The sequence below is a fragment of the Ranitomeya imitator genome, chromosome 6 (assembly GCF_032444005.1).
Source record: "Ranitomeya imitator isolate aRanImi1 chromosome 6, aRanImi1.pri, whole genome shotgun sequence".
NCBI lineage: Eukaryota > Metazoa > Chordata > Amphibia > Anura > Dendrobatidae > Ranitomeya > Ranitomeya imitator.
Window position 1 is genome coordinate 403,288,197 of NC_091287.1, and position 27,556 is coordinate 403,315,752.

The following is a 27,556-nucleotide window of genomic DNA, read 5'->3' on the forward strand; positions in this document are numbered from 1 at the left end:
TTTCAGATTCTGCCCTCTGCTTAAGGTAGTTGAACATTTTTGACAGATGACTTTGCGCTGATCAATTGGATGTTGTTTACAAAAATGCCAGACTGCACTCTTTCTAGCATCGGATACCTTTTCAGGCATTGCAGACTGAGCTTTAACCGGATGGCCACGCTGTCCTCCAACAGGTTTTGGCTTTGCCACGCGTTTTGGGCAAGATACGGGCCCGGCAGATGGAACCTGTTGCGATGTTGATGCCTGCTGCGGCCCCTCCTCCTCCGCTTCAGAACTGCTGCCGCCTGCACCCTGTTCCCCCAATGGCTGCCAATCGGGGTCAAGAACTGGGTCATCTATTACCTCTTCTTGTAGCTCGTGTGCAACTTCGTCTGTGTCACTGTGTCGGTCGGTGGTATAGCGTTCGTGATGGGGCAACATATTCTCATCAGGGTCTGATTCTTGATCATTACCCTGCGAGGGCAATGTTGTGGTCTGAGTCAAAGGACCAGCATAGTAGTCTGGCTGTGGCTGTGCATCAGTGCACTCCATGTCAGATTCAACTTGTAATGGGCATGGACTGTTAACTGCTTCACTTTCTAAGCCAGGGACGGTATGTGTAAAGAGCTCCATGGAGTAACCCGTTGTGTTGCCTGCTGCATTCTTCTCTGTTGTTGTTTTTGCTGAAGAGGACAAGGAAGCGACTTGTCCCTGACCGTGAACATCCACTAACGACGTGCTGCTTTTACATTTACCAGTTTCACGAGAGGAGGCAAAAGAGCTAGAGGCTGAGTCAGCAAGATAAGCCAAAACTTGCTCTTGCTGCTCCGGCTTTAAAAGCGGTTTTCCTACTCCCAGAAAAGGGAGCGTTCGAGGCCTTGTGTAGCCAGACGACGAACCTGGCTCCACAGCTCCAGACTTAGGTGCAATATTTTTTTTCCCACGACCACCTGATGCTCCACCACTACCACTACCCTCATTACCAGCTGACAATGAACGCCCCCGGCCACGACCTCTTCCACCAGACTTCCTCATTGTTTTAAAAACGTAACCAAACTAACGGTATTTGTTGCTGTCACACAACTTACACGGTGAGCTATAACTTCAGTATGATTTAGCTACCCCTTTACAGGTGGGTGAGACCGCAAGGAAAATCAGGCACAATGTTACACACTCTGTTTTTGGTGGCAACAAATGAGAGAGATGCCACACACGCAGGACTGTCATTGAAGCACAAATGTAAATATTAATCTCCCACTGATTTGTTTTTTTTTTTTTTTTCAGGGAGACTTTAGAAAAAAAAAATAATAGAATAAAATGATTTTTTAAGGAAGAATTTAGAAACCAAATAAAATAAAATGATTTCTTCAGGGAGAATTTAGAAAACAAATAAAACAAAAAATAGGTTTTCTATGGCCCACTGAGTGAGAGATGACGCACACAGGAGTCAGGAGTGGCACACAAGCCCAGAGGCCAATATTGTTCTCCCAATGATTGATGTAGTGATTTTTTCAGGTAGATTTTGGAACCCAAATCAAGCAAAAAAAATAATAGGCTTTCTATGGCCCACAATTGGAGAGAGAGAGAGATGGCACACCCAGGAGTCAAGACTGGCACACAAGCAGAAAGGGCAATATTAATCTCCCACTGATTTGTTTTTTTTGTTTTTTTTTTCAGGGAGACTTTAGAAAAAAAAAATAATAAAAAAAAATGATTTTTTCAGGAAGAATTTAGAAACCAAATAAAATAAAATGATTTTTTTCAGGGAGAATTTAGAAAACAAATAAAGCAAAAAATAGGCTTTCTATGGCCCACTGAGTGAGAGATGACACACACATGAGTCAGGAGTGGCACACAAGCCCAGAGGCCAATATTGTTCTCCCAATGATTGATGTAGTGATTTTTTCAGGTAGATTTTGGAACCCAAATCAAGCAAAAAAAATAATAGGCTTTCTATGGCCCACAATTGGAGAGAGAGAGAGAGATGGCACACCCAGGAGTCAAGACTGGCACACAAGCAGAAAGGGCAATATTAATCTCCCACTGATTTGTTTTTTTTTTTTTTTTCTTCAGGGAGACTTTAGAAAAAAAAATAATAAAAAAAAATGATTTTTTCAGGAAGAATTTAGAAACCAAATAAAATAAAATGATTTTTTCAGGGAGAATTTAGAAAACAAATAAAGCAAAAAATAGGCTTTCTATGGCCCACTGAGTGAGAGATTACGCACACAGGAGTCAGGAGTGGCACACAAGCCCAGAGGCCAATATTGTTCTCCCAATGATTGATGTAGTGATTTTTTCAGGTAGATTTTGGAACCCAAATCTAGCAAAAAAAATAATAGGCTTTCTATGGCCCACAATTGGAGAGAGAGAGAGATGGCACACCCAGGAGTCAAGACTGGCACACAAGCAGAAAGGGCAATATTAATCTCCCACTGATTTTTTTTTTTTTTTTTTCTTTCAGGGAGACTTTAGAAAAAAAAAATAATAAAAAAAAATGATTTTTTCAGGAAGAATTTAGAAACCAAATAAAATAAAATGATTTTTTCAGGGAGAATTTAGAAAACAAATAAAACAAAAAATAGGCTTTCTATGGCCCACTGAGTGAGAGATGACGCACACAGGAGTCAGGAGTGGCACACAAGCCCAGAGGCCAATATTGTTCTCCCAATGATTGATGTAGTGATTTTTTCAGGTAGATTTTGGAACCCAAATCAAGCTAAAAAAATAATAGGCTTTTTATGGCCCACAATTGGAGAGAGAGAGAGAGAGATGGCACACCCAGGAGTCAAGACTGGCACACAAGCAGAAAGGGCAATATTAATCTCCCACTGATTTGATTTTTTTTTCAGGGAGACTTTAGAAAAAAAAATAATAAAAAAAAATGATTTTTTCAGGAAGAATTTAGAAACCAAATAAAATAAAACAATTTTTTCAGGGAGAATTTAGAAAACAAATAAAACAAAAAATAGGCTTTCTATGGCCCACTGAGTGAGAGATGACGCACACAGGAGTCAGGAGTGGCACACAAGCGCAGAGGCCAATATTTATCTCCCACTGATTGATTTATTGATTTTTTTAGGTAGAATTTAGAACCCAAACCAACCAAAAAAATAAATAGGCTTTATATGGCCCACTATTTGTGAGAGAGATGGCACGCTCAGGACTGGCACACAAGCCCAGAGGCCAATATTAATCTCCCACTTTTTTTCTTTCAGGGAAAATTTATAAACCCAATAAAATAAATAATAAATAGGCTTTCTATGGCCCACTATCTGAGAGAGAGAGATGGCACGCTTAGGACTGGCACACAAGCCCAAAGGCCAATATTAATCTCCCTTTTTTTTTCAGGGAGAATTTATAAAACCAAAAAAATAAAAAATAAATAGGCTTTCTATGGCCCACTATTTGTGAGAGAGATGGCACGCTCAGGACTGGCACACAAGCCCAGAGGCCAATATTAATCTCCCACTTTTTTTTTTTTTTTTCAGGGAAAATTTATAAACCCAATAAAATAAATAATAAATAGGCTTTCTATGGCCCACTATCTGAGAGAGAGAGAGAGATGGCACGCTTAGGACTGGCACACAAGCCCAAAGGCCAATATTAATCTCCCACTGATTGATTTATTGATTTTTTCAGGTAGAATTTAGAACCCAAATAAAGCAAAAAAAAAAAAATAGGCTTTCTATGGCCCACTGAGTGAGTGATGATGCACACAGGAGTCAGGAGTGGCACACAAGCCCTGAGGCCAATATTTTTCTCCCACTGATTGATGTAGTGATTTTTTCAGGTAGATTTTGGAACCCAAATCAAGCAAAAAAATAAATAGGCTTTCTATCGCCCACTGAGTGAGAGATGGCACACACAGGAGTCAGGCGTGGCACACAAGCCCTGAGGCCAATATTTTTCTCCCACTGATTGATGTAGTGATTTTTTCAGGTAGATTTTAGAACCCAAATCAAGCAAAAAAATAAATAGGCTTTCTATGGCCCACTGAGTGAGAGATGGCACAGACAGGGATGGCACTCTAGCAGAAATGCCAATCTTAATCTCCCACAAAAAAAAAAAAAAAAAAAGGAACTGTCCTTCAATTACTATCTCCCTGCAGTAATCTCAGCCAGGTATGGCAGGCAGCAATAAGGAGTGGACTGATGCACAAATTAAATAAAAAGTGTGGACAAACAAACAAGATAGCTGTGCAGAAAGGAAGGAACAAGAGGATTTGTGCTTTGAAAAAAGCAGTTGGTTTGCACAGCGGCGTACACACAGCAATGCAGCTATCAGGGAGCCTTCTAGGGCAGCCCAATGAGCTACAGCGCTGAGGAAAAAAAAAAAATGTAGCTTCCACTGTCCCTGCACACCGAAGGTGGTGTTGGACAGTGGAAATCGCTACAGCACAAGCGGTTTGGTGGTTAATGGACCCTGCCTAACGCTATCCCTGCTTCTGACGATGCGGCAGCAACCTCTCCCTAAGCTCAGATCAGCAGCAGTAACATGGCGGTCGGCGGGAACGCCCCTTTATAGCCCCTGTGACGCCGCAGACAGCAAGCCAATCACTGCAATGCCCTTCTCTAAGATGGTGGGGACCAGGACCTATGTCATCACGCTGCCCACACTCTGCGTTTACCTTCATTGGCTGAGAAATGGCGCTTTTCGCGTCATTGAAACGCGACTTTGGCGTGAAAGTCGCGTACCGCATGGCCGACCCCGCACAGAGGTCGGATCGGGTTCCATGAAACCCGACTTTGCCAAAAGTCGGCGACTTTTGAAAATGAACGACCCGTTTCGCTCAACCCTAGTGGAGGCGTGACTTGTCTTTTTAAGAAGACGCAGCACAGGTGTCAAAATTTACACCTAGGTGATGGGCGCAGATTCCTGAGCGTTGTTATTTGCAGTACAGTAGTCTGCGCTCTTGTGTTATCCCTTGGCAATACCCTGTTAGCGCAGCCCGTCTTATGACCTCATTTCATGTTGGCCGGTGCGGTTAACGATGGCCATAAATCCCAGACCCACAGTGTCTTTTCATAAAGTCACACTGCGTGGCTGGGATTCGTGGCCTTGTGCAGTAAATATGTTCGCCGCTCACACATGTCCTTACACCTGCTTCAGTCTGGGCGGCCTCATCTGATCCCTTATCGCCTGCCACGGCCATGAGGCCGCACAGTCTGAAGAAGGCGGAAGGAGATGAGTTAAGACAGCCAAAATATATGAGACAACGAGGGGGGTTGTGTCGGGCAGGGCGGACGCACAGGCACAGGCAGCCAACCAATGATGTCAGAAGACGGGAAGCGCTACCAAGGGGGGTGCTGCGTATCATTAGAAAGGAAAGTCACACCTCAGGGACAGTGGAATGGTCTCAATGAGACACATTTTGTACGTGTTGCGTTCCACGTGGGCAAGGAAAAAAAGTCAGCCACCTTGTACAAATACAACAGCTGTACAAGGTGGCTGTTATACATAGAAACACCTGGGGGTGGGGGGCAGGCTCCCTTCAATTTCAGTTCAGGTGCCTGCGTGGCGTTTGCAGGTCACGTTGCCGGCTACACAGCAGGGGAACAGCTGGCGGTGCTGAACCCCACTAACACATTGGCTGGTGTTCTTCTCTGTGCAGCTAGCATGTCCGGGCAAAAACTGGTGGTGTTTGAGCCCAGGGTCAGCAGGAGGAGGAGAGGAGTAGAGTGTAGGCCGAAGCCTGCACTGGTGGCAGCTTTTGGTCAGTTGTGCCAGCGTGGCTTGTGCTGGACACGTTGCCGACTACACAGCAGGGGAACAGCTGGCGTTGCTGAACCCCACTGACACATCAGCTAGTGTTTTTTCTGTGTAGACAACACTTCCAGGTGGCAACTGACAGTGTTGAAACCCAGGGAATCAAAGAGGAGCAGAGTGTAGGCCGAAGCCTGCAGTGGAGCAAGTTGAAAGGGAACCTTTAACCCCCCCCCCAGCCATTTGTTGCTGAAAGAGCCATTTTGTACAGCAGTAATACTGCACATGGAAAATGGTGGCTCCTAAAATTATGCTCCTTGCAAACGCTGAAGTACACACTCATATAATGTGTCCCCTCACACCGTCAAACCGTCCCGGAATGGGACTTTCCTTTGTAATGTGACACAGCACAGCCGTCATTCCAACCCCCTTGGTGCCGTGCGCCACCTCCTCAACGTTGTTTGGTTCTGTCACGGAGCCCGCGCTGTAATGTTATCCCTTGGCCATGCACAGTTAGCGGTGCCCGTCTTCTGACATCATTTAGGTGTCAGGCTGGCAGTGCCTGTGCGTCCAAGCTGCCCAAGATCCAACCTCGCAGTGTCATCTAAAGTAATCCCACTGCGGGCCAGGGATCCATGGGCATGCGCAGTGCATATCATCGCCTCTCACTCACCTCCTTCCTGCTTCTTCAGACTGTGCGGCGTCACGGCCGTGGCATGCTATTAGGGATCAGCTGACATCGCCTAGTCTGAAGAAGCGTGAAGAAGGGGAGTGAGAGGCTAGTATATGCACTGCGCATGGCCATGGATACCAGGCCCACTGTGGGATCACATTAGACGACACTGCGAGGTGGGATTTCGGGCAGCGTGGACGCACAGGCGCAGCCAGGACGACAACAAATGATGTCAGAGGACGGGCAGCGCAAACTGTGCATGGCCAAGGGATAACATAACAGCGCAGGGTCCATCACGGAATCAAACAACGCTAAGGAGGCAGCGCACGGTGCCAAGGGGGTAGCAATGACGGCTGTGCTGCGTCACATTACAAAGGAAAGTCCCACCTCCAGGACGGTTGGACGGTGTGAAGGGACACATTACATGAGTGTGTAGTTCAGCGTTTGCAAGGAGCATAATTTCAAGAGTGACCTTTTCCTTGTGCAGTATTAGTGCTGCACAAGGTGGCTCTTTCAGTAACAAACGCCTAGGGGGGGGGGGACAGGTCCCCTTACATTTTAGTTGTGCCAGCGTGGCGGTCGCATGACACGTTGCCGGATACACAGCTGGGGATCAGCTGACGTAACTGAACCCCAATAACAGAGGAGCGACTGTTGACTGTACAGACAGCACTTCCAGGCACCAACTGGCGGTGTTAGAGCCCAGGGACAGCAGGAGGAGCAGATTGGAGGTATTGCCGCACACACAGCTGGGGATCAGCTGACGTTACTGAACCCCAATAACAGAGGAGCGACTGTTGACTGTGCAGACAGCACTTCCAGGCACCAACTGGCGGTGTTAGAGCCCAGGGACAGCAGGAGGAGCAGATTGGAGGTATTGCCGCACACACAGCTGGGGATCAGCTGACGTTACTGAACCCCAATAACAGAGGAGCGACTGTTGACTGTGCAGACAGCACTTCCAGGCACCAACTGGCGGTGTTAGAGCCCAGGGACAGCAGGAGGAGCAGAGGAACAGAGTGTAGGCCCAAGCCTGATTGGAGCAAGTTGAAAGGGAACCTTTAACCCCCCCCCCCAAGACGTTTGTAGCGGAAAGAGCCATCTTGTGCAGCACTAAGGATGCAAAAGGAAAAGGTTGCTCTTTTAATTATGCTCCTCGCAAACACAGAAGTAAACACTAAAAATGTGTCCCCTTACACCGTAAAACCGTACCGGAGGTGGGAATTTCCTTCGTAATGGGACGCAGCACAGCTGTCAGTCCTATCCCCTTGGTGCCATGCGTTGCCTCCTGAGCGTTGTTTTAAGATGTCACGGAGCCTGCGCTGTTATGTTATCCCTTGGCCATGCCCAATTAGCGCTGCCTGTCTTCTGAAATAATTTGGTGTCAGGCTGTCAGTGCCTGTGCATCCACGCTGCTCCAGATCTCACCTCGCAGTGTCGTCTATTGTAATCCCACTGCGGGCCTTGGATCCATGGACATGCACAGTGCATATCCTCGACTCTCACTCCCCTCCTTCCCTCTTCTTCAGACTGTGCGGCGTCATGGCCGTGGCATGCTATTAGGGATCAGTTGACGGCGCACAGTCTAAAGAAGGCAGAGGGAGATGGGCGAGAGCCCGAGGTGAAGATATGCACTGCGCATGCCCATGGATCCCAGGCTCGCAGTGTGATTCAATCAGAAGACACTGCGAAGCGGGTTCTCGGGCAGCGCGGGTGCAAAGGCGCAGCCATCCTGACACCAAATTATGTCAGAAGACAGGCAGCGCAAACTGGCCATGGCAAAGGGATAACAGAACAGCGCAGGCTCCGTGACAGCTTAAAACAACGCCGAGGAGGCAGTGCATGGCACCAAGGGGGTAGGAATGACGGCTGTGCTGCGTCACATTATGAAGGAAAGTCCCAGCTCCGGGATGGTATAACGGTATCAGTGAACACATTTTCTAAGTGTTAAGTTCTGCGTGTGCAAGGAGCTAAAATAAAAGAGCGACCTTTTCCTTGTGCAACATTACTGCTGCACAAGATGGCTCTTTCAGTAACAAACGCCGAGGGGGGGGACAGGTTTTCTTACATTTAGGTTGTTGTGCCAGCGTGGCGGTCGCAGGACACATTGCCGGCTACACAGCTGGGGATCAGCTGACGTTACTGAAACCCAATAACACTGAGTCGTATGTTTAGACTGTGCAGCCTGCACTTCTGAGCCGCAACTGGCGGTGTTGGAGCCCAGGAATAGCAGTTCAGGTGGTAGAAAGATGAACACATCAGGAGACCTGGATGACACCCAATTACTTAATCAGGCAGAGGAGTGACAAATTCCTGCGAGATCCAGGCCTGGTTCATTTTCAGGAAAGTAAGCCGGTCAACGTTATCGGAGGATAGTCGCATGCGACGGTCTGTTAGTACACCACCTGCGGCACTAAAGACACGATCCGATAAGACACTAGCCGCAGGGCAAGCCAGCACCTCCAATGCATACTGGCTTAGCTCTGGCCATGTATCCAGCTTAGAGACCCAAAACTTGAACGGGGAAGAGCCGTCTGGGAGTACACTAAGAGGGCAAGCCATGTAGTCTGTCACCATCTGACGGAACCGTTGCCTCCTGCTGACTGGACCCGCCGGTGATGGTGTAGACATTTGGGGTGGGCACACAAAAGTTTTCCACAGTTGTGCCATACTTGGCTTGCCTTGGGCAGAGGCACTTCTTCTGCTCCCTCTTTGTGCAGAGCCTCCTCCTCCACTGCCTTGACGCACTGAGCTGCTTTGTAAAGCACTAGCAGCACTCCTCTCAGTTGGACTGGAGAAGATGATGGAATTCACCAGTGTGTCGTGGTACTCCCGCATTTTACGCTCCCGTGTCAACGCCGGGATGAAGTTTTGGACATTGTCACGGTAGCGAGGATCGAGGAGGGCGTACACCCAATAATCAGGCACGTTGAGAACGTGGTCGATGCGGCGGTCGTCTCTCAGGCACTGCAACATGAACTCAACCATGTGCTGCAGACTGCCAACTGGCCCAGAAACGCTGTCCCCTGCTTGAGACATGATCTCTGCCCGCTCTTCATCACCCCACCCTCGCTGTACACACTGACCACTGGACAATGGTGGAACTCCCTCCTCTGGACGTAGCTCTTCCTCGTCCATTGACTCCTCCTCATCCTCCTCACAAAGGGTCCCCTGCCGACCCCTTTGTGAGGAACCACGTGGCGCTGACTGTCCATAACCTGATGGAAAAGGTGACTCCTCATCCTCCACCTCTTCCACATCATCCCTTATCCCTTGCAGGGTTTCTTGAAGCAAGCAGATAAGGGGGACAGTCATGCTGACTAGTGCATCATCTGCACTTGCCATCCGCATGGAATAATCAAAAGGACGCAAAACCTGGCAGACGTCCTTCATAGTGGCCCACTCTGTGGTTGTGAAGTCTGAGCGGCGCTGACTGTGACTTCTTTGCGCCTGATGCAGCTGGTACTCCATTACTGCTTGCTGCTGCTCACACAACCGCTCCAACATATGTAACGTGGAATTCCACCTGGTAGGTAGGTCACATATGATGCGATGTTCAGGAAGGCGAAACCGACGCTGCAGAGCAGCAATGCGGGATCTTGCCAAGCTGGAACGCCACAAGTGAGCACACTCTAGGCGGGCCTTGTGCAGAAGTGCATCAAGATCCGGATAGTCCCTCAGAAAACTCTGCACAACCAAATTGAGCACATGTGCCAGACATGGGATGTGAGTGAGGTTGCCAAGGCCTAAAGCTGCCACCAGATTTCGGCCATTGTCACACACTACCATGCCTGGCTGGAGATTCGCTGGCACAAACCACACATCGCTCTCCTGCTTTAGGGCATTCCAGAGCTCCTGCGCTGTGTGGCTTCGATTCCCCAAAGAAACTAATTTCAAGACGGCCTGCTGACGTTTGGCCACGGCTGTGCTCATGTCAGTCGTAACAGGTAAACGTTCACGGGTCCATGTGGAGGTGGACTGTGACGGATCCTGCAGCGAGGAATCTGAGGAACTGGTGTAAGAGGAGGAGTCAATGCATACAGACTGGATTCCTGCAATCCTTGGAGTGGGCAGGACACGTCCTGCGCCACTCGCACGGTCTGTACCCGGCTCAACAACATTAACCCAATAGGCAGTGACGGAAAGGTATCGCCCCTGTCCATGTTGACTGGTCCACGCATCGGTGGTGAGGTGGACCTTGCTACTGATGGCGTTCAGTAGCTCATGTTTTATTTGTCCCTCCACATGCCTGTGCAGGGCAGGGACAGCTTGCCTGCTGAAGAAAAAGCGGTTGGGCACCTGGTACTGTGGGACTGCCAATGCCATCAAGTCACGGAAGCTGTCAGTCTCCACCAGCCTGAATGAGAGCATTTCCAGGGACAGAAGTTTGGCAATGCCTGCATTCAGAGCCTGTGCTCGGGGGTGGTTTGCCGAGAATGCCCGCCTTTTCTCCCATGCCTGTACTACCGATGGCTGTAGACTAGGCTGGGAGTGTGAGGATGACTGGGAACGTGGTGCTGTGGGTGGAATTACACTTGGTCTCTGGACAACAGTGCCAGAGGTTCTTCCATGGCGATCCAAGGAGGAAGCCGAACCAGCTGTGCGTGAGCTGGAGGAAGAAGCTACACGAGCTGAAGAGGTGGTAGCTGCCACTGTTGGTTGGCCTAGGTCTTCAGTGTGTTTTTGGAACTCCACCGCGTGCCTGGTCCGCACATGTTTCCACATATTTGTGGTATTGAGGTTGCTGACACTTTTACCTCTTTTTACTTTCTGATGACACAGCTTGCATTTGACAAAACAAATGTCATCTGCAACTGTGTCAAAAAAGGACCAGGCACTGCAAGTCGTGGGAGCACCCTTTTTGGCTTTTGAAAGAGACAGACTCCTAACTGGTGCCAAAGTGGAGGCTACAGGCTCCGCAGTCTTCCCCCTCCCTCTCCCTCTTTGGCCCGTTAGGGGAATCTCTTCCTCTGAGCTGCTCCCACCACCTTCCTGTTCCTCACGCCACGATGAGTCAAGGACCTCATCATCTCCACTACCCTCTGCCACCAACTGCTCCTCCTGGGTAGTCTCGGCAGCACAGTACGCACCAGAAAGCGGCACCTGAGTTTCATCATCAGATGCGTACTGCGCTGTGGTCACCGCAGGCACTGACCCACCCGCCTCTTCAGAGTCAGAGAGACAAAGCTGTTGGGCATCACTGCACACTGCCTCTTCTTGCATTTCTCCAATGCTGCTTGGCTGGCCCCTTGTTTCCAAGCCAAGAGATTCAGAGAACAAAAGTAGAGATGGCTCCTGTCCTGGGCTCTCTGACTGCCTGGCCAATTTGGCAGGTGGTGAAGAGACAGATGACTGCTCTCCAGTGGTCTGTGCCTGAGAGGATGTGGCACTAATTGAAGTCGATGCGTTAGCTGCCATCCATCCGACAACGGCTTCAATTTGATCTTCAAACAGCGCTGCACGGCGCTCTCCGACAAAGCTGCGCATGAAGGACTGTTCCCTGCTGAAACTGGGTGATGGTGAGTCACCGGTGCCCGCAGCAGGCACAGAATCACCACGTCCTCTCCCTGCTCCTCTCCCTGCTCCACGCCCATGCCCACGACCCTTACTCCCTGCCCTCTTCATCTTGGTTGACAGATAAAGATAAGCAGAAAAGTACTAAGGCCTTAGTGTGCTTATTCCTGAAATGCTCCTTCTAACAGGTGTAAGAAACACTAATGTTGTAAAGTGTGGACTAGACTTTATTATTGATAAAATGTGGCCTACACAAGTGTTAAGTGGTGTTTGGTGAACTTTACTTTTTTTTTCTGCAGATCGGGCTACAGAGCGAGTTTAACTCACACGGAGACCGTGCAGACAGCCGTAAATGGCGCTGCAAGGCCCAAAAACCCTCCTCTAGGTTATCCTATCTAGTGTTTTTCCACTATTTTGCTGGAGACGGGTGGAAAGACACTAATAGAAAATTGTTTACAAAATTTTCAACAGGCTGCACTAGTTGAAAAAAAAGGAAAAGTTATTTAACGGTATGAGGCAGTGACAAACCCTGAGCTGAATACAACGGGCAGTGGCTGCACACAGACTACAGGGCGAGCTGCGCTCACACGGAGACCGTGCAGACAGCCGTAAACGGCGCTGCAAGGCCCAAAAACCCTCCTCTAGGTTATCCTATCTAGTGTTTTTCCACTATTTTGCTGGAGACGGGTGGAAAGACACTAATAGGAAATTTTTAAATAATTTTTAAACAGGCTGCACTAGTTGAAAAAAAGGACAAGTTATTTAACGGTATGAGGCAGTGACAAACCCTGAGCTGAATACAACCGGCTATGGCTGCACACAGACTACAGGGCGAGCTGCGCTCACACGGAGACCGTGCAGACAGCCGTAAACGGCGCTGCAAGGCCCAAAAACCCTCCTCTTGGTTCTCCTATCTAGTGTTTTTCCACTATTTGGCTGGAGACGGGTGGAAAGACACTAATAGGAAATTTTTAAAAAAATTTTCAACAGGCTGCACTATTTGAAAAAAGGACAAGTTATTTTACAGTATGAGGCAGTGACAAACCCTGAGCTGAATACAACCGGCTATGGCTGCATACAGACTACAGGGCGAGCTGCGCTCACACGGAGACCGTGCAGACAGCCGCGTAAATGGCGCTGCAAGGCCCAAAAACCCCCCTCTAGGTTATCCTATCTAGTGTTTTTCCACTATTTTGCTGGAGACGGGTGGAAAGACACTAATAGGAAATTTTAGAAAAAATGTGCAGCAGGCTGCACTATGAGCAAAAGGGACAATGGATAGAACTGTGTGAGGCAGTGTGAACCCCCCCTGAGCTGAATACAACCGGGTATATGGCTGCACACAGACTACAGAGTGAGCTGCACACACACACACTGAGACCTTGCAGAACGCTGTTAAAACAGCGCTGCAAGGCAAGAGCAAGGTGAACTGAACAGTGAACACAGCGTTTGCTAAATTAGCCTTGGAAAAGCAAAATTAAGCAATTAGCTATCTCAACTGGCCCTCAGTTAGAACACAGCGTCCTGTCCCTAACTGAAATCACAGCAGAGTGAGCGCAAAATGGCGGCAGCGTTTTTTATAGTGCAGAGTGACATCATTTCAGCAGCCAATCACAGCCTTGCCAGTACTTACATGCCCACCATGCTAAACAGGATGTGCCCACACTTCCATTCATTCCTCATTGGCTGCTGCGTTCAGATTGAATTCTGGGAACTTCCGATTCCGGTATCCGATACGCGGGAAGTATCGAAATTCGGTATCGGAATTCCGATACCGCAAGTATCGGCCGATACCCGATACTTGCGGTATCGGAATGCTCAACACTAGTCATAAGTATTCAGACCCTTTGCTCAGACACTCATATTTAAGTCACATGCCGTCCATTTCCTTGTGATCCTCCTTGAGATAGTTCTACTCCTTCATTGGAGTTCAGCTCTGTTTAACCCCTTTCTGACATCAGACGTACTATCCCATCGAGGTGTGGTGGGCCCCTATGACCACGGACGGGATAGTACGTCCAGCGCGATCGACGGCGCTCACGGGGGGAGCGCGGCCGATCGCGGCCTGGTTTCAGCTGTCTATCGCAGCTGACATCCGGCACTATGTGCCAGGAGCGGTCACGGACCGCTCCCGGCACATTAACCCCCGGCACACCGCGATCAAACATGATCGCGATGTACCGGCGGTGCAGGGAAGCATCGCGCAGGGAGGGGGCTCCCTGCGGGCTTCCCTGAGCCCCCCGCAGCAACGCGATGTGATCGCGTTGCTGCGAGGGTCTTACCTCCCTCCCTGCCTGCTCCAGACCCAGATCCAAGATGGCCGCGGATCCAGGTCCTGCAGGGAGGGAGGTGGCTTCACAGTGCCTGCTCAGAGCAGGCACTATGAAGCAGCCTGCACTGGAGTGCTGTGCAAACTGTCAGATCACCAATCTGTGATGTCCCCCCCTGGGACAATGTAAAAAAGTTAAAAAAAAATTTTTTCAAAATGTGTAAAAAAAAATAAAAAAAAATAATCCTAAATAATGGAAAAAAAAATATTATTCCCATAAATACATTTCTTTATCTAAATAAAAAAAAACAATAAAATTACACATATTTAGTATCGCCGCGTCCGTAACGGCCCGACCTATAAAACTGGCCCACTAGTTAACCCCTTCAGTAAACACCGTAAGAAAAAAAAAAAAAACGAGGCAAAAAACAACACTTTATTATCATACTGCCGAACAAAAAGTGGAATAACACGCAATCAAAAAGACAGATATAAATAACCATGGTATCGCTGAAAGCGTCATCTTGTCCCGCAAAAAACGAGCCACCATACAGCATCATCAGCAAAAAGATAAAAAGTTATAGTCCTGAGAATAAAGCGATGCAAAAATAATTATTTTTTCTATAAAATAGTTTTTATCGTATAAAAGCGCCAAAACATAAAAAAATGATATAAATGAGGTATCGCTGTAATCGTACTGACCCGAAGAATAAAACTGATTTATCAATTTTACCAAACGCGGAACGGTATAAACGCCTCCCCCAAAACATATTCATGAATAGCTGGTTTTGGTCATTCTGCCTCACAAAAATCAGAATAAAAAGTGATCCAAAAATGCTATGTGCCTGAAAATGTTACCAATAAAAATGTCAACTCGTCCCGCAAAAAACAAGACCTCACATGACTCTGTGAACCAAAATATGGAAAAATTATAGCTCTCAAAATGTGGTAACGCAAAAAATATTTTTTGCAATAAAAAGCGTCTTTCAGTGTGTGACGGCTGCCAATCATGAAAATCCGCTAAAAAACCCATTATAAAAGTAAATTAAACCCCCCTTCATCACCCCCTTAGTTAGGGAAAAATTAAAAAAATGTATTTATTTCCATTTTTCCATTAGGGCTAGGGCTAGGGCTAGGGTTAGGGATAGGGTTAGGGCTAGGGTTAGGGTTAGGGCTAGGGTTAGGGTTAGGGTTAGGGCTAGGGTTAGTGTTAGGGTTAGGGTTAGGGTTAGGGCTAGGGTTAGGGCTAGGGTTAGGGTTAAGGTTAGGGCTAGGGTTAGGGTTAGGGTTAGGGCTAGGGTTAGGGCTAGGGTTAGGGTTAGGGCTAGGGTTAGGGCTAGGGTTAGGGTTAGGGCTAGGGTTAGGGTTAGGGCTACAGTTTGGGTTGGGGCTAAAGTTAGGGTTAGGGTTGGGGCTAAAGTTACAGTTAGGGTTTAGATTACATTTACAGTTGGGAATAGGGTTGGGATTAGGGTTAGGGGTGTGTCAGGGTTAGAGGTGTGGTTAGGGTTACTGTTGGGATTAGGGTTAGGGGTGTGTTTGGATTAGGGTTTCAGTTATAATTGGGGGGTTTCCACTGTTTAGGCACATCAGGGGCTCTCCAAACGCGACATGGCGTCCGATCTCAATTCCAGCCAATTCTGCGTTGAAAAAGTAAAACAGTGCTTCTTCCCTTCCGAGCTCTCCCGTGTGCCCAAACAGGGGTTTACCCCAACATATGGGGTATCTCCTGTTACCCTTGGGAAAATACAAAACAGGGGGCTAAAAAATAATTTTTGTGGGAAAAAAAAAGATTTTTTATTTTCACGGCTCTGCGTTATAAACTGTAGTGAAACACTTGGGGGTTCAAAGTTCTCACAACACATCTAGATAAGTTCCATGGGGGGTCTAGTTTCCAATATGGGGGTCACTTGTGGGGGATTTCTACTGTTTAGGTACATTAGGGGTTCTGCAAACGCAATGTGACGCCTGCAGACCATTCCATCTAAGTCTGCATTCCAAATGGCACTCCTTCCCTTCCGAGCCCTCCCATGCGCCCAAATGGTGGTTCCCCCAAACATATGGGGTACCAGCATACTCAGGACAAATTTGACAACAACTTTTGGGGTTAAATTTCTCCTCTTACCCTCGGGAAAATACAAAACTGGGGGCTAAAAAATAATTTTTGGGGGAAAGATTTTTTTTTAAATTTTCACGGCTCTGCGTTACAAACTGTAGTGAAACACTTTGGGGTTCAAAGCTCTCACAACACATCTAGATGAGTTTCTTAGGGTGTCTAGTTTCCAAAATGGTGTCACTTGTGGGGGGTTTCTACTGTTTCGGTACATTAGGGGCTCTGCAAATGCAATGTGACACCTGCAGACCATTCCATCTAAGTCTGCATTCCAAATGGAGCTCCTTCCCTTCCGAGCCCTCCCATGCACCCAAACAGTGGTTCCCCCCCACATATGGGGTATCAGCGCACTCAGGACAAATTGGTCAACAAAATTTGGGGTCCAATTTCTCCTGTTACCCTCGGGAAAATACAAAACTGGGGGCTAAAAAATAATTTTTGTGGGAAACAATTTTTGTTTTATTTTTACGGCTCTCCATTATAAACTTCTGTGAAGCCCTTGGTGGGTCAAATCGCTCACGACACATGTAGATAAGTTCCTTAGGGGGTCTACTTTCCAAAATGGTGTCACTTGTGGGGGGTTTCTACTGTTTAGGTACATTAGGGGCTCTGCAAACGCAATGTGACACCTGCAGACCATTCCATCTAAGTCTGCATTCAAATGGCACTCCTTCCCTTCCGAACCCTTCCATGCTCCCAAACAGTGGTTCTCCACACATATGGTGTATCATCGCACTCAGGACAAATTGGGCAACAAATTTTGGGGTCCACTTTCTCCTGTTACCCTCGGGAAAATACAAAACTGGGGGCTAAAAAAATAATTTTTGTGGGAAAAATGTTTTGTTTTATTTTTACGGCTCTGTATTATAAACTTCTGTGAAGCACTTGGTCGGTCAAAGTGCTCACCACACCTCTAGATAAGTTCCTTAGGGGGTCTACTTTCCAAAATGGTGTCACTTGTGGGGGGTTTCAATGTTTAGGCACATCAGTGGCTCTCCAAACGCAACATGGCGTCCCATCTCAATTCCTGTCAATTTTGCATTGAAAAGTCAAACGGCGCTCCTTCCCTTCCGAGCTCTCCCATCCGCCCAAACAGTGGTTTACCCGCACATATGGGGTATCAGCGTACTCAGGACAAATTGTACAACAACTTTTGGGGTTCAATTTCTTCTCTTACCCTTGGGAAAATAAAAAATTGGGGGCGAAAAGATAATTTTTGTGAAAAAATATGATTTTTTATTTTTACGGTTCTACATTATAAACTTCTGTGAAGCACTTGGTGGGTCAAAGTGCTCACCACACCTCTAGATAAGTTCCTTAGGGGGTCTACTTTCCAAAATGGTGTCACTTGTGGGGGTTTCAATGTTTAGGCACATCAGGGGCTCTCCAAACGAAACATGGCGTCCCATCTCAATTCCAGTCAATTTTGCATTGAAAAGTCAAATGGCGCTCCTTCGCTTCCGAGCTCTGCCATGCGCCCAAACAGTGGTATACCCCCACATGTAGGGTATTAGCGTACTCAGGACACATTGTATAACAATGTTTAGGGTCCATTTTCTCCTGTTATTCTTGGTAAAATAAAACAAATTGGAGCTGAATTAAATTTTTTGTGAAAAAAAGTTAAATGTTCATTTTTATTTAAACATTCAAAAAATTCCTGTGAAGCACCAGAAGGGTTAATAAACTTCTTGAATATGGTTTTGAGCACCTTGAGGGGTGTAGTTTTTAGAATGGTGTCACACTTGGGTATTTTCTATCATATAGACTCCTCAAAATGACTTCAAATGAGATGTGGTCCCTAAAAAAAATGGTGTTGTAGAAATGAGAAATTGCTGGTCAACTTTTAACCCTTATAACTCCCTAACAAAAAAAAATTTTGGTTCCAAAATTGTGCTGATGTAAAGTAGACATGTGGGAAATGTTACTTATTTTGTGTGACATATCTCTGTGATTTAATTGCATAAAAATTCAAAGTTGGAAAATTGCGAAATTTTCATAATTTTTGCCAAATTTCCATTTTTTTCACAAATAAACGCAGGTACTATCAAAGAATTTTTACCATTGTCATGAAGCACAATATGTCACGAGAAAACCATGTCAGAATCACTGGGATCCGTTGAAGCGTTCCAGAGTTATAACCTCACAAAGGGACAGTGGTCAGAATTGTAAAAATTGGCCAGGTCATTAACGTGCAAACCACCCTTGGGGGTAAAGGGGTTAATTAAATTGCTAGGACTTGATTTGGAAAGGCAAACGCTTATCTATATAAGACCTCACAGCTCACAGTGCATGTCAAACCAAATGAGAATCATGAGGTCAAAGGAACTGGCCAAGGAGCTCAAAGACAGAATTGTGGCAAGGCACAGAACTGGCCAAGGTTACAACAGAATTTTTGAAGTATTCAACGTTCCTAAGGGCACAGTGGCTCCATAATCCTTAAATGGAAGAATTTTGGGACTACCAGAAGTCTTCCTAGACCTGGCCATCCAGACAAACTGAGCACTCATGGGAGAAGAGCCTTGCTGAGAGAGGTAAACATGAACCCCAAGATCAATGTTGCTGAGCTCCAGAGATGCAGTAGGGAGATGGGAGAAAGTTCCACAAAGTCAGCTAGGTGCTCCCTCAAAACACATTTGTTCAGACCAGCCTACCATGTTCCCTAATCAAAATCATTTTATGTATAAGTGTGTGTGTGTAGCCCATTCACTACTTCCATCTATTCCCCACTCCCTCAAGATGGCTGGACCATCATTGTAAATACATACCTGTACCTTGTACAGTGGGGCAAAAAAGTATTTAGTCAGTCAGCAATAGTGCAAGTTCCACCACTTAAAAAGATGAGAGGCGTCTGTAATTTACATCATAGGTAGACCTCAACTATGGGAGACAAACTGAGAAAAAAAAATCCAGAAAATCACATTGTCTGTTTTTTTAACATTTTATTTGCATATTATGGTGGAAAATAAGTATTTGGTCAGAAACAAACAATCAAGATTTCTGGCTCTCACAGACCTGTAACTTCTTCTTTAAGAGTCTCCTCTTTCCTCCACTCATTACCTGTAGTAATGGCACCTGTTTAAACTTGTTATCAGTATAAAAAGACCAAAGAGCTGTCAAAGGACACCAGAAACAAAATTGTAGCCCTGCACCAGGCTGGGAAGACTGAATCTGCAATAGCCAACCAGCTTGGAGTGAAGAAATCAACAGTGGGAGCAATAATTAGAAAATGGAAGACATACAAGACCACTGATAATCTCCTTCGATCTGGGGCTCCACGCAAAATCCCACCCCGTGGGGTCAGAATGATCACAAGAACGGTGAGCAAAAATCCCAGAACCACGCGGGGGGACCTAGTGAATGAACTGCAGAGAGCTGGGACCAATGTAACAACGCCTACCATAAGTAACACACTACGCCACCATGGACTCAGATCCTGCAGTGCCAGACGTGTCCCACTGCTTAAGCAAGTACATGTCCGGGCCCATCTGAAGTTTGCTAGAGAGCATTTGGATGATCCAGAGGAGTTTTGGGAGAATGTCCTATGGTCTGATGAAACCAAACTGGAACTGTTTGGTAGAAACACAACTTGTCGTGTTTGGAGGAAAAAGAATACTGAGTTGCATCCATCAAACACCATACCTACTGTAAAGCATGGTGGTGGAAACATCATGCTTTGGGGCTGTTTCTCTGCAAAGGGGCCAGGACGACTGATCCGGGTACATGAAAGAATGAATGGGGCCATGTATCGTGAGATTTTGAGTGCAAACCTCCTTCCATCAGCAAGGGCATTGAAGATGAAACGTGGCTGGGTCTTTCAACATGACAATGATCCAAAGCACACCGCCAGGGCAACGAAGGAGTTGCTTCGTAAGAAGCATTTCAAGGTCCTGGAATGGCCTAGCCAGTCTCCAGATCTCAACCCTATAGAAAACCTTTGGAGGGAGTTGAAAGTCCGTGTTGCCAAGCGAAAAGCCAAAAACATCACTGCTCTAGAGGAGATCTGCATGGAGGAATGGGCCAACATACCAACAACAGTGTGTGGCAACCTTGTGAAGACTTACAGAAAACGTTTGACCTCTGTCATTGCCAACAAAGGATATATTACAAAGTATTGAGATGAAATTTTGTTTCTGACCAAATACTTATTTTCCACCATAATATGCAAATAAAATGTTAAAAAAACAGACAATGTGATTTTCTGGATTTTTTTTTCTCAGTTTGTCTCCCATAGTTGAGGTCTACCTATGATGTAAATTAGACGCCTCTCATCTTTTTAAGTGGTGGAACTTGCACTATTGCTGACTGACTAAATACTTTTTTGCCCCACTGTATCTCCCCCACCTCATTGTAGATTGTAAGCTCTCATGAGCAGGGTCGTTTTATTTTGCTTTAATTATTGTATTGTTAACGTTGTTACTTATGACTGTTGTGTTTGAAACTGTTAAACTGTAAAGCGGTGCAGAACATGTTGGCGCTATATAAATAAAGATTTTTATTATTATTATTATAAAGAAAACCAAAAAAAAAAGGGGAGAAAGAGAGCGGCACAGCCCTTATGACCAGAGAGAACAGGTGGCACACAGTCAATGTGTATAACAGTCGAGGAAATGAAAATGGAGGTGCAATCTGCAGGAGAACAGTCCATGAAAAATCCAGCAAAAGGAGAAGAAAGCAGATGCACTCACCAAATGCAGTTACAAACGTCCTTTATTTCAGTGCCAACCGGCACATTCTTCACAGCACGGGGGAGAGGGAAGTGAACAGAGAGAGTGCGACAGGTGAGACGACGGCCGTTTCGCGCTGCCTGAAAGCGCTTCTACGGGTCCATCGTGAAGAATGTGCCGGTTGGCACTGAAATAAAGGACGTTTGTAACTGCATTTGGTGAATGCATCTGCTTTCTTCTCCTTTTGCTGGATTATTATGCTATGGGGCTGTTTTTCAGCTGCAGGGACAGGACGACTGATTGTCATTGAGGGAATCATGAATGTGGCCAAGTACAGAGATATTGTGGTTGAAAACCTCTTCCAGAGTGCTTTGGACCTCAGACTTGGTCGAAGGTTCACCTTCCCACAAGACAATGACTATAATCACACAGCTAAAATAACAAAGGACTGGCTTCAGAACAACTCTGTGACCATTCTTGACTGGCCCAGCCAGAGCCTTGACCTAAACGCAATTGAGCTTCACCATCCAACCTGACGGAAATGGAAAGGTTCTGCAAGGAAGAATGGCAGAGGATACCCAAATCCAGGTGTGAAAAACTTGTTGCATCATTCCCAAGAAGACTCATGTCTGTACTAGCTCAAAAGGGTGCTTCTACTCAATACTGAGCAAAGGGTCTGAATACTTATGACTAGGGTTGAGCGACCTTGACCTTTTTAGAGTCGAGTCGTGTTTCGTGAAACCCGACTATCTTAGAAGTCGAGTCGAGTGGAATCGGCCGATTATCGCGAAAAGTCGGGTATCGCCCGAAACACGAAACCCAATGCAAGTCAATAGGGGAGCATAGTCGGCAGTGAGTGGAGGCCAGGAAAACACCTACACTGCCCATTTTAAAGGCAAAAACATCCATTCTTTTTACTGAAGCTTGTCAATCGTAATTTAGCTTATAATAATTGGAAGGCATTTGAAATTGGGGGTCATTTGGCTAAAGTTGTGGGGGGTAGGGCTGGTTCAAGTAATTAGTGGGCCCAGGAAATCTGGACCACGTCACGGCACTGGAGCAGGGAGAGGAAAGTATTTCAACTTTGCAAGTGCTGTGATCCTGAGCAAGCAGGGGGGGCCCACTAGTTGGCACTGGCACTGGCACAGGGCCCCTCAAAGTACAGCGGTGTGTTTGCACGGCGGGGGTGCCTCCCACCGGCAGCAACACTTTTGCGTACTATGAGAGGCCCTGTGCCAGTGACATCGCCAACTAGTATTCCTGCCCCCACCTGATGAAGGAACCTGCACTTTCATCTGCACCTTTCTCTTTGTCCCCGTGTAAGGTGGTATGGTATGCGGGAAGAGGAACCTGACTTTCAGCAGGGTCACAATCTTGCTGTGTAGCGTGCACGGGGAATTTAGCGTTATGGGTCAATGTACCAGCAGACTCATCTATCACTGGCTGGGCAATGGGCAGGATGAGGAGGAAACACAGATATAGGCCCAAAGAATAAAGTGGGCTAAATGCAGTTCAAAATTGGTATCACAGGACTAACCAGGGGGCATTGCAGTGGAGGACAACTGGAATGAGAGGCTGACACAGAGAGTAGGCCCAAATCAGTAAGTAGTCGAAATGCAGTTCAAAATTGGCAACCGTAGTAAACAGGCGGCACAGCTTTGTTCAGTGGAGGAGAACAGCAAGGAGTGGCAGACACCGATAGTAGGCCCCAACCCAACTAGTAGGCCAAATGCAGTCTAACATTAACAACTACTTAACGAGAGCCTGAAAATGGAATTTCAGGACAGGAAACCAGGAGAACAGCAAGGAGTGGCAGACACCGATAGTAGGCCCCAACCCAACTAATACGCCAAATGCAGTTGTTCCATTTAACCACAATTTAATGAGAGCCTGAAGATAGAAGCTCAGGAAAGGCAACCTGGAGAACACCTTGTAGTGTAACACACCATCTCTCTACACCCCATACCCAATTTGTAGGCCTAATGCAGTGTAGTTTCCAACAACTACTAAACGAGAGCAGGAAGATCGAAGCAATGGCGAGGAAACCTGGGGAACACCTTGGAGTGGAACACACCATCTCTCTACACCCCATACCCAATTTGTAGGCCTAATGCACTGTAGTTTCCAACAACTACTAAACGAGAGCATTAAGATCGCAGCAATGGCGAGGAAACCTGGGGAACACCTTGGAGTGGAACACACCATCTCTCTACACCCCATACCCAATTTGTAGGCCTAATGCACTGTAGTTTCCAACAACTACTAAACGAGAGCATTAAGATCGCAGCAATGGCGAGGAAACCTGGGGAACACCTTGGAGTGGAACACACCATCTCTACACCCCAGACCCAACTTGTAGGCCGAATGCAGTGTTGTTTTCAACAACTACTTAAGAAGAGCCTGAAGATCAAAGCTCAGAAAAGGCAACCCGGGGAACACCTTGGAGCGGCAGACACTGGTAGTAGGCTGTAAACCCCAAATTTTGGTCAATGGAGTTTATGAAATGTTCCAGGGGTACACAGGCAGCATTGGTGTGGTAAGCGGAGGACAATTTATATTTGGGACTGCAGACAGACTTTGTAGGCTGTCCCCTGTGGACCATGCATCCACAACATTAACCCAGTGCGCCGTAATGGACATCTAACCTTTCGTGGACATGCCTACTGGTCCATGCATCTGTTGTCAGGTGCACCTTTCTACTATTAGATAGCCAGAGAGCCTGGACAATGCAGATTTTTACATGATGCTGTAGTGCTGGGATGGCTTTTCTTGCAAAAGAAGTGACGACTGGGTAGCTCTTACCATGGTACAGCGTAGTCCATCTGGGCTTTATAATTGTAAAATAGAGAAAAAAAATTGGCTGTATGCACTTTAAAATAGGTTACAGGGGCACACGGGCGGCAGTGGTCTGGTCAGTGTAGTTGTAGTAGAAAGAAGGGACCGCAGACAGGCTTCGAAGGCCTAACATAACAAATTGGACAGGCTGTAGGCACTTTTACATTGGTTCCAGGGGTACACGGGCAGCAGTACATTGGTCAGTGGAGGCCAAGTGGAAGGAGGGACCGCAGACAGGCTTCGAAGGCCTAACATAAAAAAATAGGGCTGTTGGCAATTTAAAATTGGTTCCAGGGGTACACGGGCAGCAGTACAATGGTCAGTGGAGGCCTAGTGGAAGGAGGGACCGCAGACAGGCTTCGAAGGCCTAACATAACAAAAATAGGGGTGCAGGCAATTTAACATTGGTTCCAGGGGTACACGGGCAGCAGTGGTCTGGTCAGTGTAGTAGTAGTAGAAAGAAGGGACTGCAGACAGGCTTCGAAGGCCTAACATAACAAAATTGGGCTGTTGGCAATTTAAAATTGGTTCCAGGGGTACACGGGCAGCAGTACAATGGTCAGTGGAGGCCTAGTGGAAGGAGGGACCGCAGACAGGCTTCGAAGGCCTAACATAACAAAAATAGGGGTGCAGGCAATTTAACATTGGTTCCAGGGGTACACGGGCAGCAGTGGTCTGGTCAGTGTAGTAGTAGTAGAAAGAAGGGACTGCAGACAGGCTTCGAAGGCCTAACATAACAAAATTGGGCTGTTGGCAATTTAAAATTGGTTCCAGGGGTACACGGGCAGCAGTACAATGGTCAGTGGAGGCCTAGTGGAAGGAGGGACCGCAGACAGGCTTCGAAGGCCTAACATAGCAAAAATAGGGGTGCAGGCAATTTAACATTGGTTCCAGGGGTACACGGGCAGCAGTGGTCTGGTCAGTGTAGTAGTAGTAGAAAGAAGGGACTGCAGACAGGCTTCGAAGGCCTAAAATAACAAAATTGGGCTGTTGGCAATTTAAAATTGGTTCCAGGGGTACACGGGCAACAGTACAATGGTCAGTGGAGGCCTAGTGGAAGGAGGGACCGCAGACAGGCTTCGAAGGCCTAACATAACAAAAATAGGGGTGCAGGCAATTTAACATTGGTTCCAGGGGTACACGGGCAGCAGTGGTCTGGTCAGTGTAGTAGTAGTAGAAAGAAGGGACTGCAGACAGGCTTCGAAGGCCTAACATAACAAAATTGGGCTGTTGGCAATTTAAAATTGGTTCCAGGGGTACACGGGCAGCAGTACAATGGTCAGTGGAGGCCTAGTGGAAGGAGGGACCGCAGACAGGCTTCGAAGGCCTAACATAACAAAAATAGGGGTGCAGGCAATTTAACATTGGTTCCAGGGGTACACGGGCAGCAGTGGTCTGGTCAGTGTAGTAGTAGTAGAAAGAAGGGACTGCAGACAGGCTTCGAAGGCCTAACATAACAAAATTGGGCTGTTGGCAATTTAAAATTGGTTCCAGGGGTACACGGGCAGCAGTACAATGGTCAGTGGAGGCCTAGTGGAAGGAGGGACCGCAGACAGGCTTCGAAGGCCTAACATAACAAAAATAGGGGTGCAGGCAATTTAACATTGGTTCCAGGGGTACACGGGCAGCAGTGGTCTGGTCAGTGTAGTAGTAGTAGAAAGAAGGGACTGCAGACAGGCTTCGAAGGCCTAACATAACAAAATTGGGCTGTTGGCAATTTAAAATTGGTTCCAGGGGTACACGGGCAGCAGTACAATGGTCAGTGGAGGCCTAGTGGAAGGAGGGACCGCAGACAGGCTTCGAAGGCCTAACATAACAAAAATAGGGGTGCAGGCAATTTAACATTGGTTCCAGGGGTACACGGGCAGCAGTGGTCTGGTCAGTGTAGTAGTAGTAGAAAGAAGGGACTGCAGACAGGCTTCGAAGGCCTAAAATAACAAAATTGGGCTGTTGGCAATTTAAAATTGGTTCCAGGGGTACACGGGCAGCAGTACAATGGTCAGTGGAGGCCTAGTGGAAGGAGGGACCGCAGACAGGCTTCGAAGGCCTAACATAACAAAAATGTCAATACAATGGTATTGTCAGTGCCAGGCATTGAAGGATGTCAGCGCATAGACTAAACATTGGTGGAGCTGTGAGAGATAATTTTGCAAGTGGTAGAGCACTGTTTGAGCTGGGGGGGGGGGGAACTGTCTTGTGGCCGGCGGTACAGGCCCAGGGCCCCTCATATTACAACGGTGTGTCTGACGTTGGGTGCGCACCACCACCGCCAGAGACACTTTATTGTACTATGAGGGACCCAGTGGCAGTGCCGTCGACCAAAAGCGGGCACACCCACCTCTTCAGAAAAAAACAGCACTCTCACGGGTGCTGGCGCCAAGTGGCGATACCACGGCCCCGTGTGGGGAGTTTGGCCATTTAGGGAGGTGTAAACATGTCGTATGCTGGACAATCAGGTGCAGCAAATTACGATATTGGAAAAGTCATTCATAATAGTCCACAGGCAAGACCTTTTCATAGGAAAGCTAGGTGTCAGCCGGGCAAGGTGGGGCAAAAGATTTCGAAATCCAGTTGTGGTTCATTTTAATGAAGGTTAGATCATCTACATTTTGGGTAGCCAGACGAGTCCTTTTTTCTGTTAGTATTGAACCTGCAGCACTGAATACTCTTTCTGATAGGACACTAGCTGCCGGGCAAGCAAGCTCCTGCAATGCATATTCTGCCAATTCTGGCCAGGTGTCTAATTTGGATGCCCAGTAATCAAATGGGAATGACGGTTGAGGGAGAACGTCGATAAGGGATGAAAAATAGTTTGTAACCATACTGGACAAATGTTGTCTCCTGTCACTTTGAATTGATGCTGCAGTACCTGTCCTGTCTGCGGTCATAGCAAAATCACTCCACAACCTGGTCAGAAAACCCCTCTGGCCAACGCCACTTCTGATTTCTGCCCCTCTAACACCTCTGGTCTGCTGGCCCCTGCAGCTCGTGTGAGAACGATCACGGGCGCTGTGTGCAGGGAATGCCAGAACTCCAAAATTTATAACGAAGCTGACGAAGCGGCTTCTTTTTGCCGCGATACGCGTTGGGTTCAGCTGCCTCCCGGGCCTGTCACACTCTTGGCTGCTACCTTTGGCTGCTGTTCTCACCCTCCCTATTACAGGTGATTATTGGGTGACAGGGCGGCACATTGCTCTGCTTGGGGCACCTTTCCTTTGTGAGACCACTTTGTTTCCTGCCTTTATTAGAAGGTGGTATGGAGTACATCCGCTTCATTATTATTTTCTACTCTGTTCCCCAATGGTGTGCCAATTCTTGGCTTTAATTTATGCTTCAGTCAGGGGTTCATAGGACCATTTGTGTATATACTATGGAGCTTTGAAGCCTCTTATTTGTGGTTACTACCTCATATCAGTGTATTTCTGGATCCCTTGCAGTATATATCAATAGTGATATTCTTTGTATGTGCTAGTACTTTGATGTTATATATATAGCATACGTAGTGGTGTACAGGCCTCATGTTTTTTTTTTTTTTTGGGGGGGGGCAGCTGGTGATTGTATTGGTTTTAACTGTTTTTAACTATGCTTCCAATAAAGTTTTTCCTTTTTGATACATATTATTGGTGGTGTGCGAACATGTTTTAGTGGCGTCTTTTTCTGTTTGTTTTCAGGGAATGCCAGAAGCAAACGGTCAACAAGAGTTGATTGTTTGGTTGCTAATATTATTTCCAAGTTCTCATGTGGCATTATATTTTGCAATTTGCCTTTATAGCGAGGATCAAGGAGGCAGGCCAACCAGTAAT